The sequence below is a fragment of the Phaenicophaeus curvirostris genome, chromosome 5, assembly GCF_032191515.1.
Source record: "Phaenicophaeus curvirostris isolate KB17595 chromosome 5, BPBGC_Pcur_1.0, whole genome shotgun sequence".
Taxonomy (NCBI): domain Eukaryota; kingdom Metazoa; phylum Chordata; class Aves; order Cuculiformes; family Cuculidae; genus Phaenicophaeus; species Phaenicophaeus curvirostris.
In genome coordinates, this window is record NC_091396.1 from 11241947 (window position 1) to 11255221 (window position 13275).

General features: G+C 44.9%; 1 protein-coding gene across 7 annotated transcripts in view; it reads right to left on the bottom strand.

Annotated features, from left to right (window-relative positions):
* The window catches only part of MICAL2 (microtubule associated monooxygenase, calponin and LIM domain containing 2), a 140120-nt gene extending 129272 nt beyond the window's left edge, over positions 1-10848 (bottom strand). For 5 of the 7 annotated variants that reach the window (XR_011337495.1, XM_069857563.1, XM_069857562.1 and 2 more), the window contains exon 1: positions 10765-10846. The gene's annotated coding sequence lies outside the window, so the exon portion shown is untranslated. Of the gene's footprint in view, positions 1-10624; positions 10734-10764 lie in introns of those variants that run through there. The other 2 variants (XM_069857565.1, XM_069857561.1) reach the window with 2 other exon arrangements.
* Between the last annotated feature and the right edge of the window lie 2427 nt (positions 10849-13275).

Sequence of the window (13275 nt, forward strand, 5' to 3'; positions counted from 1 at the left end):
CAACAGCAGGTTAAAAGGTCAGATTAGTAAATCTGCTTAAGGCATACGCCCCACAGCCAAGGGCAAGGACGTTCAGCGCAGCCACTGCCAGTGTGACTCCAGTTCAAAACGCCTGAGCAGGCAGAGCTTCGCACTGTGCTCCCAGGCACTGCCTCACAGAGCCCATCCAGCCTCTACCAGCTTGGACCTTATAGGCACAGATCCTCCATATGTTAAGAAGTACAATAAAACCAACATGCTTTTATTTTCCAGACAGAAAACCCAGATTATTAATAAGAGTTACCAACACAGTTACCACAGGAGTTCCCAAATGGATTTCTCTACGTTCTTGTCTGCATCCTGTATTTCTGGTGCCTATGAGGTTGCGCACCAGCACACCTCACAGCTTACAGCTGAAACTTTTACTCCCAGAATCAAAAGCGATATGAACACAATCTAGAATACAGGCTTAGAACAGAGATAAATGAAAAAAAAACCCCACAAACGAGCAATTGAAATACAACTTCGGTGGAAGAAAAGAGAACCTTTGGCCCACATCTCACCACCACTTTGACACCTTCTTGCAGAAGTTCATGACTGTTTTGTAAGTGACACTGACCAAAACCTTCAAGTCACAACATCTTGAGTGAAATTTTTAAACATGCTATACAAGCAAAAAGTTCAGCTGTTTCCACCTCCCCTTAGCACTGGCAGGGTTATCATTACACCGTGTCACTGCTGTAAAACAAATCCAGTCATCTACAATTGCACCACAGAGAAGATGGCTCTGCTGAAAACAGGGGAGGGACTGCACCTGTTGGGGTGTGCCAAGCGAAACTCAGCAGCATCACAGCACATGACTAAGCACGTCGCCGGGTAGGGCAATACCAGTTTAAAAATAAAGGTAATTTCTTCTCATCTCCCCCTTCCCACCAATCTGTAAATATGGGAAAAGACAAGACATTGCAAATGAAGCTTAAGAAGCCTTAGCAAGAAAAGAGAAACAAGACATGAAACAACTATTTACGCAGGATAACGTCTGTTAATATTTTACTTAAGATTAAAACGTATCAGGTAAGAAATATTAGAAATTAGGACTCTATTTCTAAAACCACAAAGGTGACTGCAGATATACTTGGCAGAGACTATTCATGTGAATACAGGCCTGTAAAGAAATAAGTACTGTAAATGTTGCCCTTTTTTGGTTAATTCTAACTGTGAGAGGTAATACTTGTGTTGTCAATGCTAGTTTCTAATGAATAGGCCCAGAACAATCAATTAGTTTTAAATTTTAAATTCCCTAGACCTGGTAGAAAAGAGAAAAGCTCTCTCTTCTGCATATCTTCCCCTAAGAAAGCAGAATAATCATTAAAACCAAAATGGAATCATCAGCCAAAGGAAGAAAACACTGTTTAGCTTCACTTCCTCCTCCAAAATCGAAACACACATTAATTTCAGTCCCGCAACTGGCACAACATCCCACCAAAATATTAGACAACAGACAAAACCCATAAGGAAAGTAGAAAATTTGTATTCAAAACATGAGCTGCTTCTTAGTATGACAAAGGTGCGTTTTCCTCAGTAGAGAAACAGTCATTAAAAATAAATGCAATGAAGGGTTCCACGAACTCATCTGAAGCATCAATCAAAACCTTACAAAGTCTGCTGATACCTAGTGGGAACACCAGACAAAGTATTGAAGTAAATGTGTTTTCTGCTTTGTAGAAGCACCAGTAATTCTCGCACACACATTTTTCAATAAACATTGCACACAGGTTGGTATGTAGGCTGTGCAACAGCCAATTAAGCAGGCAGACAAGAAAAGCCTTGCCATTCTTTGCTTGTCTGTGTGTTACTTCAGTAGAGAGAATAAAACTGAAACGTAGCACTTCACAATTTCTTTGTGCATCAGGACTACCAGAGTGAAAAACCTACGATACAAATGCATCAATATTTACTTCTTAATTAAATCTCATATGCAAATGCACACCTGCTACACTATATATGTTGTTCCCTTATTTATTTTAGAAAACAGTCAACTAAAAAAGCCATTTCAATAATTATACAGCTATTTTCCAGAAGCTGGTGTTTGTAACTATATTGGCTTGAGATTTCAAATGAGCCAGATCACCTTACAAGCAAGCATCCTATTAAGATCTGAGTCAGTTATGTCCTGTTGAATGTTTTACCTGTCAAAGAACCCACAAAGCTTTACCTCAAAGGGCAAAGGAGTTTCATGTTGACATTGCTTTGTAGAACTACCTGCTTTACTTTACTTGACCATCTGAAGGATCCATACAAATACTCCATTAGAAAAAGCTGAGTCAAGAAACTGTCAAACACAGTGTTACGTCATTTGTGTATTTTAATGAATGTCAGGTTGAACCTTGGACTTACCTTTCTAAGGGGAAAGTGTTCTGAACAACACACAAAAATGTGTCACCTTGCTCTGAAACAGCCATGTAATTCCTTTTGTTCTGTATTAATGCATGATAAACAAAAAATAAATGCGAGACACATATTTTGACTCAATAACCTAGCTTGAAGATGCTTCTACAAGCATTTTACTAATAACATCAAGCCATACATGAAGTCAGGTAGTAGCTATATACAGGTTCAGTAGTATATATTTAAATGCACCCATAAAAAAGGTCTTAAGATATTATCATGTTTCTGCATTTGTCATGTAATACCACTACAAATATTGCTGGGGCCCTCTATATGCACGCATTCAACTCCTTCCTCAGTAAAAACAAAAATGCAAAGAAAACAATCCTACCCTTTGCATTTCTGCCTAGGCAAATGTAAGATAAAGACCTTGTGGATCGTCTTTCCCATGTAAATACACAGAAGAAAACTCCCTATTGTAAAATGTCATTCCCAGATCAGAAGGAAACCCGGACAGAAAACCTCTCCTTCAAGCAAGGAGACAGCACCCATCTCTGCCTGTCACCTGCACCCAGGCCTCTGCTCAGGTCCCAGGGCACAGGCGAGCTCCTCCTTCCTCTGCCGGCACCTGCTGCCTTGCATCTCCCAAAGCCACCTCCCCAAGGGCTGCCATCCCCCAGGATACCTCAACTCTGCCTTAAGGCACAAAGTGTGCTGATCTGCCTGAGGTTGGCATCCTGCTGAGTCCAGCTCCGTGGTGGCCCCAAAGGAATAAAGCCATTCCTCTCTGTAAGCTATTCTATATTTACCTAGAAAATTGATATGTGAAGTATTCATTAACTCCACAGAGGACACTAAAGGCAATTTCCACCCCCACCCAACACGCACAAAGCAGGTTGGCCTAGTGCATATTAGCCTGTTTTCCTGTCCACTTATCTAAGCATCGGAGTTACAAATAAGATGCAGCTGACCTGTAGTGCTGGTTGTGTCTTACTGAGTAGCTCTGCAATGTGTGCTAGGGGGTATTACATTACCCCTCGCCTCTCTGCTGCAGTTTCAACTCAGATACCTGCTCCTAAATACATACCAGGTACCCAGGACAAGACCTAGCGCTTCATTAAATATCTGGCACGCTGTCTCAAATCCCCTATGACACAGAGTTATTTATACGCCGTGTTACATTGCATGCCTCTGTGACAAGATAGCACCACACACTACTGTATGTCAGGAATGCAGGCAAGAGATTTAAACCAATCCCAGCTTCAAGACTCTCTTACTAGGAAGCAGGTCACAAACTGAGTAATATCCGTTTTATGCACTGAAAAACGTATGCTATTCATTTCCAGGAAATATAGTCAACCACCCTAATTCTTCTCCCCTCTTGTATACACCCCCATCAGAACAACAGATAGATGGTTTATTTTGTCTTAACAGGTTCATTGTTGGGATGCATTTAGTTCTTTACACAAGCCTTATTCTTCCTAATGCATTTGCTAGGATACCTAATGCTGAGTCTGTGCAAGGGCAGACAGAGTTTGAGAGACTAAGAGGTATTTGGTTACATCCACTGAGTTTAGTTTTTAATATGCACCAATAGTTCATATTTATGGAGCTTGTTTCCAAGCCTTAAACATGTGCACATTTCAGATATTCATTCAACCACATTAATTTCTGAATGCAAATATTGTACAGAGGAGTGTCAGCTGTTACTTTTAAAAATCCATAGATAGAAAAGGGAAGAACCTAAGATACACCTTCATCTTATGAAGCAAAACCCTGAAATCTGAAAAATGGCTCTTTACTTCAATATTCTTCTGTCCCTACAATGGTGCAATTACTTCAACAATTTTCTGAACTGACAGAAACAGTTGCACAGGTGGCAACAACAGGAATCCTTAGTACTCAGTGAAAGGGGAAAACCAAACATGAGTTAGAAGTCTAGGAGCTTGGATCTGAAAGAGAACTCGTTCACATAAATTATCCACCCAAAATATCACATTTCATCAGCAGTTCCTTCACTCCAGCTAGGATGGAAATGAGACCTGGAGAAGTAAGTTATCTTCTCAGGATGTTCACTCCTTCATGGCCTCTAACAGGAGAAAATCAATGGAGATTCAAGTGTATGAGCATATACTGTGCCAGATCCACAGCTGGGGTGAAGTGACAATGACAAGAATATTATAAATAAATAAATAGATACATAAAATCAGCACTGGGTGTAAACATACTATCATGAAGTCAGGCCCAAGTATTTCCTGCAATACAAGCTCAGAATTTTCTCCTAATTAGTTGAGATTGCTACTTAAAATTATTCACCAGCTCAGCACAAGGTCATGCAGCATAAAGAAAATCCATAATAAGTAGCCTGACAACAAGTATATACAACAAGACATCCTGTATGAAAACAAGCTGATCTCATGAGTAAGCAGAAATCAAAAGTTGCCCACTATCTTATTGAGTTCATTAAGGGTAGTGTTTAACAAGAGGTTTTTTTCCAGGTGGAAAGCCTCTCAGAGGAGAAAATGGTGTTGCATTATGAATTTCTCCCTCACTTTTTAGCAACTGCCTCAGGGACTGCACTTCTTTCTCTAAACCCTTCTGTGCTGATCCCTGTGTGCACAAGTTTAAAAGCTAAAGAGTATTGCAAATCCCTAACACCACTAATAGATGGGACTCACCTCACCCAATAACACAGATTATAGTTATTGCAATATATCCTCATCCAATTACATGCAAAAAAGAATGCCATTATCTGCCAAACCCAAGCTTTCTCAGATGAAATGGAAAGAACATCTTATTCTCCTACTCTACATTCTGCCATGCTCTGTTAAAAGATTTAAAGAAGATATAAAAGCCTTCCAATTGAGTTGCCTATTCAGGTAAGAAAAGGGCAAAATATGTTATCTGAACCAATCAGTATTTTGATGCACTCATGACTTTCAAAAGTAACACTATGTAAAAAAACCTCATAAAATAGCAGAAGAGATAAGATAAGCAATTGAATTTCCAAAGACTATTTAAAGGTGATTATAAAAAAACCCCACATATTCCCAACAAAAATGTAACATGGCTTTGGAAATTCTATTTTGCTGCTTGGCTGTGGCAGTTACACAGAAGGATAAACTGTAACACCCCCTTGGGCATTACTGCAGTCTGCACAGGCATTACGCTGCAAGCTTAAAAGGTCTGAGAAGGATTTATTGTGGACTAACAGAGCCAAAGAACCTGGTTTGTAAGAAGCCAAAACTCCACAACACATACTTAAGATGCCAGGCACAGTCACTTCAAAAACTGAATTGGTAACCTCCACTTGGCTGAATGCAACAAGCGGAGAAACTGCTGGCATTATTCATCCAGAACAATGCAGATGAGATGCCAGTAACAAGAACTAAAGTTTAAATCTAATCCAGGTATTCCCATCGCACCATTCAAGAAATGGTTTTCCTGAAGGAGTCGGACCTCAACTAGGAACCTTTCAGAGACCATCCAACAAAACATAACAAAGCATCCAAAAACAGACAGGAAGGTGACCTCTGAACTCATAGGTTGTCTTCAGAATTATTCCCTCCTCACCAGGTCCTACCACCACAGCTCCAGAAGGAAAAAAGCAAGAAGAAACAAACCCAAGTTCAGACTTCCCTCCCAGTTACATCAGTGTTACTGGAGTTACAGTTCAGAACTTGAACCGATTATAAGCTAGGACAATACTGCCTATTATAAACTTGTGTTCTGATAGGGTCTACCTTTCCCAACAAGATTTGGGATTCTCTTCCATCCACTCTCATGCAGTAGATTTACCCCTTCTAAATTTTTGTGGGCATAAAACAAAACCCAAACCAAAACCCCTCACTGAACAACAGTCCAAGCAGGAAAAGGGGTTATTTGGGGCTATTTAAGCAGCTCTGATTTAAGCACAAGTCTGAATTTTTTTCCTTTCATGGAACTAAGAGTCTAAATATGACTAAAGATCATTTTGGGGAAGTTTTTACTTGCTTGCAAATGTAACTATGCATAGATGAAAGAGTTATTCTTAGTCATCTTCTCCATGTCAAAAATAAACCCAGCAATTGCCGGAATGTGTCACAATACAATATTAACTATGTATCTGCATGGCCACTGAATCAGTGCATACTTAATAGCCTTAATTTAGAAGATCCATATTTTCTGGAAACAGTCTAATGTACCATGTTGGAATACCGCGAACTACTAACACCACTTCTCAAAGAATCAATTTACAGCATAAACACCTCTAAACCTGGTCCCAGTGATGAGCGAAGCAAACAGCATGCCACCCCTTAGCAGCCAGAGTGCCAGACACAGAGCAGAGCCTGCATTCTTCAAATTAATGAACTCTTCACGCAGAAAGAGCTTGAAAAGGTGCATCAAAGAAATAATTTGCTTACATACAAAATGCACACACTAAATGTATATTATCCAGGTACACATGTATTATACATATGCATGCATGCCAGGCTGCTTGTACTGCCACACAAAGCAGCACCTCAGTTGCTCTGGATAAAACAAACTATCAAGCTGAAAAAACATAGGACCACAGGGGCCCACAGACCTTAATTTCAGTCACCTGGAATTATCTTCATTTTAAGAGAATCAAAACACACCATGCTCCTAAGAAGCAAAGCCTCTTCCACCAGAAAACAGAGCTTTTCTGCTGACGCCAGGGGAATCAAACTAAGAGGAAGGAGTCCTGAGGAAGAGATACACGTTACCAAGGACTCACAACAAATGTTACAGCCACGTGGAAGAGTCCCAGTGGGAAATATATAGCATTTGAAAGTTTTCCCTTGAGTTTTCAAGATACTAATTATAAAATACCAAAGCAGTGAGACAGCTGGAGCAGATATAAGGTATGTGCTAGAAGAGGTGAAAGACTTAAAGCAAACTTATGGAGAAACCAGATAGCTATCACCTGTCTTGTTTTATGGTTTCTTACAGCTAAAGAACATCTCCAGCCAAAAAATAACATCTCTTATCTCCACAAGGAATGCGACATGGACACCAGATAAGAAAACTCCGCTTCAGAATATCTTAGAAAAAAACAAAACATTTTCAGATCATACTTACTTCTAGATTCCAGACAAAACTGAGGCAAACCTGAACTCCTTAAAAACAACAATAGAACCACCACTCTGACATCTGGGATATTTTATTTCTGTGCCTTTTAGAGCAGCATCAAGGCAAAGAACAACAACAGCAAAGAACAACAACAACAAAGAAATTCAGAGTTTCAAACAGAGACAACTCCTGATTTCTATATAATTCAGTGATTTGCTAAGAATTCACCTAGTTTTTCACCTAGGGCAGGAAAATTCACATCACTTGTTGCAGGCTACGTGACAAGTGAAATTTAGATGCAGCATCCTTCAGTTTCCCATTAAAACTTCCATTTCTCCACCACACAGTAAAAGCTGCACCTCCAATATCTTTTTTCTAGTACTACGAAGAGAATAGCACCAACCAATGTCAAGAAGCATTTGAAAACCTTTGTCAGATATCAGCTTGACAGGTCTGTTTAATGTGGGAGACAATACATATTTTGCAGAAAGAGTCTTAGAAAGGAGAGTTGAATAAAATGCATGAGTCAAATATGCTGGTACCTGGAGGGTCAGCCCAGTCATAAAGCAGCCTCCCAGTACACAGCCTTGCAATATGGCAAACCCAAAGTGTAAGAAAAGAACCGATGCTTTCTCAAACCAAGGCTTTAGCTGAAAAAGACCACAGCACCTGTTCTGTAAGAGGCTGTATCCACTCACACCACCTGATTTATGGAATTCTGATGTCTTCTGGTGTACGTTACTGGTGACCCCAGCCTTGCTCTATTGCCACTGCAGGCTCTGCTGTCTCCCAAGGCGGGAGGCAGCAGCGATAAGGAGGAGGTGGGGTGAGATTCTAGCCAGGGGAGTGAAGTGGCGAACTACTGCTTTGGGCAGCAAGTGAAATGGTTACAAAGTGCTTGTGTTTTAAATACAGTGCTTGTATTTTAAAGGCAACTTGTATTTTCAAGTGGAGAGTTGTTGTGCTTTAAGTTTCTAAAGAAGTGAAACATGATAAAACCTGAGACTGAGCATAAGATTCAGTCTGAGTAAGCCTGAGATTAAGGATGTGTTCAGTGAGTCAACATCATTTTAATTCTTAAAACATTTACTGACCTCATAATACACAGAGGAAAACTGCACCTCATCTCCAGAGTTAGAAGCAAAAGTTTGCTAGTGCTTCAGTACAGTGTTTTAGAAGTACATTTTGCATCTGCATCCTCCAGAAAGCATAAAACCCACTGCACCTCAAACTAAGCACACACGGACACAGACTTATTTAGAGGGCTCGTGTAAATGATAAGGCATGGATTCAGTTTGGTTGTCGGATAATCTGTTTTCCCACCCATGTAATTTAATTACCCACCAATACGGAGTGATGAAATTAGGGAAGCAAGGTGCCCTCTTTTCTCGCAGATCAAGGCACTTCATGAACATCAATTAGATGTTAATGTCCCTGGGAGGCAAGTGTGACAAGTCTTATTAAGACATTTTACAGATTAGGACACTGAGTCACAGGGAGATTAAGAACTTCCTCAAACCCAAGAGCAGAGCCACAGAGGGCAAGCTGTATCCCAGCCGGGCCCGGTGGCGCCGCTTCACCTTATTACAAGATTTACAGTCTCTAAGGCCAAAATAAAGAAGTAGTTGACACTCATCTGAAGTTCCCCGGCCATGCCAACCCGCTTCAGGTTTGACCTGGAGGGACCATCTTTAGATACAAGAACGCACTTTGGTTTCCACGCTCAGATCACATTTTTGGCTGAAGGTACCGGCAAGGTTGCCAACTGTGAATGGTTTTTAAAGTTGACAGAGACCTCCAGATCCTTTCCGATAAGCTTGAGAGAAAACTTAAAACTTTTTGATGCCGGTTTAAATCCTACAAGCCTAGGGGCAAATAAATCTACAATCAGCAGCCTTCGAGCCAACCCGCGGCCAACTCTCTGAATTGAAGTCACACGCTGAATTTACACATTAAAAACGAGGTGAACGTGACGGGGCAGTTCCTATCGCAGGTTACAGGTTACCGCACGCTTCAAAGCGCCACGGAAAACCCAGCAGATGCCGCATTCAATTAGCCCAAAAGGCGAGCAGAGAAGGACGTTATGCTGATTAACGCCCTCATTAAGACGCGTCCAAACTAATAAGCCTCTTCGGCGTCGTATCACACTCGGAAAGCATTTTGCCGTCTTACTCGCTGGGTACTTAGGAAGATAAAGAGCGTTTCTCCTTCTCCCGCACCTCCCCCCGACGCGGGCCGGGAGCGCGGCCAGGGCAGGTGCAGCCTCGGCTCCCGCAGCGCCCCCACCCCAACCCCGCACAGCACAGCCCGCACAGACCCCGCAGAAACCCCGCAGCCCCTCCGAGCCCCGCCGGGCACCGCAGCCCTCCCGCAACGACCCCGCAGAGACCCCACCGGGCACCGCAGCCTCGCAGAGACCCCACCGGGCACCGCAGCCCCGCAGAGACCCCGCAGAGTCCCCACCGGGCACCGCAGCCCCGCAGAGACCCCGCAGAGTCCCCACCGGGCACCGCAGCCCCGCAGAGACCCCGCAGAGTCCCCACCGGGCACCGCAGCCCCGCAGAGACCCCACCGGGCACCGCAGCCCCGCAGAGACCCCGCAGAGACCCCACCGGGCACCGCAGCCACCCCGCAGAGACCCTGCAGAGACCCCACCGGTCACCGCAGCCCCGCAGAGACCCTGCAGAGACCCCACCGGGCACCGCAGCCACCCCGCAGAGACCCTGCAGAGACCCCACCGGGCACCGCAGCCACCCCGCAGAGACCCCGCAGAGACCCCACCGGGCACCGCAGCCACCCCGCAGAGACCCCGCAGAGACCCCACCGGGCACCGCAGCCCCACAGAGACCCCACAGAGACCCCACCGGGCACCGCAGCCCCGCAGAGACCCCGCAGAGACCCCACCGGGCACCGCAGCCCCGCAGAGACCCCGCAGAGACCCCACCGGGCACCGCAGCCACCCCGCAACGACCCCGCAGAGACGCCGCCGGGCACCGCAGAGAACCCGCAGCCCCTCCGAGCCCCGCCACGCACCGCAGCCACCCCGCAGCGACCCAGCCGGGCACCGCAAACCAGCAGAGACACCCCCCACCCGGGGCACCACCACCAGCCCGCAGCGACCCCGCAGCCCTTCCCAGCACCGCCGGGCACCGCAGCCCCGCAGAGACTCCGCACAGGGACGCACCGCAGGGACTCCGCCGGTCGCCGCGAACCCGCAGAGACCCCGCCGGGCTCCGCGACCCCGCCGCCCCGCAGAGGGACGGAGCGCAGCCCGGCCGATGGTGCCCGCGGAGAGCCCCTCGGCACCTGCCGCCCCGCACCTACCAGCGCCGCCGCTCCGCATGCTGCCCGCGGCCGGGCCGGGCTGGGCTGGGCTCGGGGCGGGGCCGGGGCGGGCGGGGGCGATGGGGCGGTCCGGCTGCCCCGGCCCCGTGCGAGGAGCCGCTCGGAGCAAGGTGCGCTCCTCGCCCGCCGCCCCGATGGGGATCACGCCCTCTCGTGGCTTCGCGGCCCCGGCGCGGCGGGGATCCCGCACCCCGTGCCGCCCCAAAGCGGGGAAGAAGCGTCGTCTGCGGCAGAGCTCGGCAAGAACGGCGCTGGTCCACGCGGGCTCTGTGTGTGAGGGACCTTCGGGCTGTCGTGTATGCGGGGTCTTGGGGGGATTTAGGTCAGCCAGCAAGTAGAAAACGATTGGGAAGTTCGAGATTGGCAGGTAATCTAATTTCATAGAACCATAAAATAACCAGGTTGGAAGAGACCCACCGGATCATCGAGTCCAACCGTTCCTATCAAACACTAAATCATGCCCCTCAGCACCTCGTCCACCCGTGCCTTAAACACCTCCAGGGATGCTGACACAACCACCTCCCTGGGCAGCCTCTGCCAGTGCCCAATGACCCTTTCTGTGAAAATTTTTTTCCTAATGTTCAGCCTAAACCTCCCCTGGCAGAGCTTGAGGGCATTCCCTCTTGTCCTGTCCCCCGTCACTTGGGAGAAGAGGCCAGCACCCTCCTCTCTACAACCTCCTTTCAGGCAGTTGTAGAGAGCAATGAGGTCTCCCCTCAGCCTCCTCTTCTCCAGGCTAAACACCCCCAGCTCTCTCAGCTGCTCCTTGTAAGGCCTGTTCTCCAGCCCCTTCACCAGCTTTGTTGCTCTTCTCTGGACTCACTCCAGAGCCTCAACACTCTTCTTGTGGAATTTACAGGTAATCTAACTTATGGTGCTAACACAGCAACTCCTTGACTTGGATCAACAATGACGTTGTCACAGAATCACCAGGTTGGAAAAGACCCACTGAATCATCGAGTCCAACCATTCCATCTTGGTAAAGATAGAAGTGAAGTTTTAAATAAATAAAGAACAAATTGGGATTCACTTAAACTGCGAGGGGGGTGGTATAATGCTCTGCAGCTAAAGCTTTTATCTACTAACCTAAATGTTTGCTAGAAACCTAAGCAGGCCTACTTTTAGGTAACTTAAAGCATTCTTAGGGACATGGTTTAGCTTGGCAGTGTTAAGTTGAGGGTTGGACTTGGTGATCTTTTCCAACCCAAATAATTCTATGACATGTGCCACACAGACTCTGTGCTTTAAATGACCTTGAAGAAGGCTGTGGCAGAACAAGGGAGCAGGACCCCAGTCTGCCATGACATGAGCTACCTGACCTTTTTCACACTTGCCCGCTCTGAGCTAAATTTAAAGCCATTTTGGATAACGTGAAGGGAAAACAAGTGTGAATGTGGCCCTATTTATTCACCCACAGCTGAACGTAACACAATCTTTAATGAGCCAAGCATTTAACCAACTAAACTCTAAAATAATTTGTTGACCCTAAGGTAAGGATTTTGTTGTGGAAAATTCCTCTCATTTGAGTTGAAATTCGTCTTCTAGCTTCTTGCATCGTGCTGGGCCAAACTCAAGATTTACTCAATCATTAGCTTTGGAATTGCAGTATGTTTATCTGCTCATTTAACTTTGGGAGATTAAATGTACTTTGTCCTCAGTGTGATAAAAGCTAGAATATAGAAATGAGGGTGCATAGTCTTTCCCTGTTAATCTAAAATACTATCTTCTTTAGCAGCCTTGAGGAAGGCAAGAACGAGGAATGAGAAAATGCTCTTGGCAAGCTCCCAGCAAAAGTGATCTGTAGTTAGCAAAGGAGGGTGTGTGTATGAAAGAAATAATATCTATATTATTTGTACAAAGTCTCCCTAGTTTCAGTCCAGCACGGAGAGCCATTTGAAAGCGAGATTCCTCCACTGAGAATGCAGAAAATACAAAGTTAAAAAGAATTTAACCCTTTCTAGGAATTTTGCCAAAAATTCCTTCTTTAGGAAAGATGTTCCTTCCTGGTTAGGAAAGATGCTTAAGGCACTGGCCTCCCATATGTCTCTTCTTCACCTTTACCAGCAGTCCTCTTCCCTCCACTCCTCTCAGAAAAGGTTAGTAAGCCCACAGAAAGGTAACCTTCTCCTGCTGAGTCCTTCCTGTAAAAGGGAGGCATGTAGGGGCTGCATGAAGACCACCAGGGTCCTTTCTATTCTAATAACTATAGTTAGTATATTTACTGATTGTCCTTAAATACTTGAGCTTTGAAAATGGCCAAAAAGATGAATGCATAGTTCACACTCACTAATCTTAACTGTTATTACAACTATCTTTAAAAATTATATTTCATTAGATGTTACTTAACTGGAATTAAGAAATTCTTTGTTCACAGTCACACCTACCACTCTCTAAAGGAAAACATAACTAAGATACAGTCTAATCATCCTGGGTTCAGATGAACACTAAGATGAACACACTTTGGCAGTTATTAGATGAATAAACACTAAG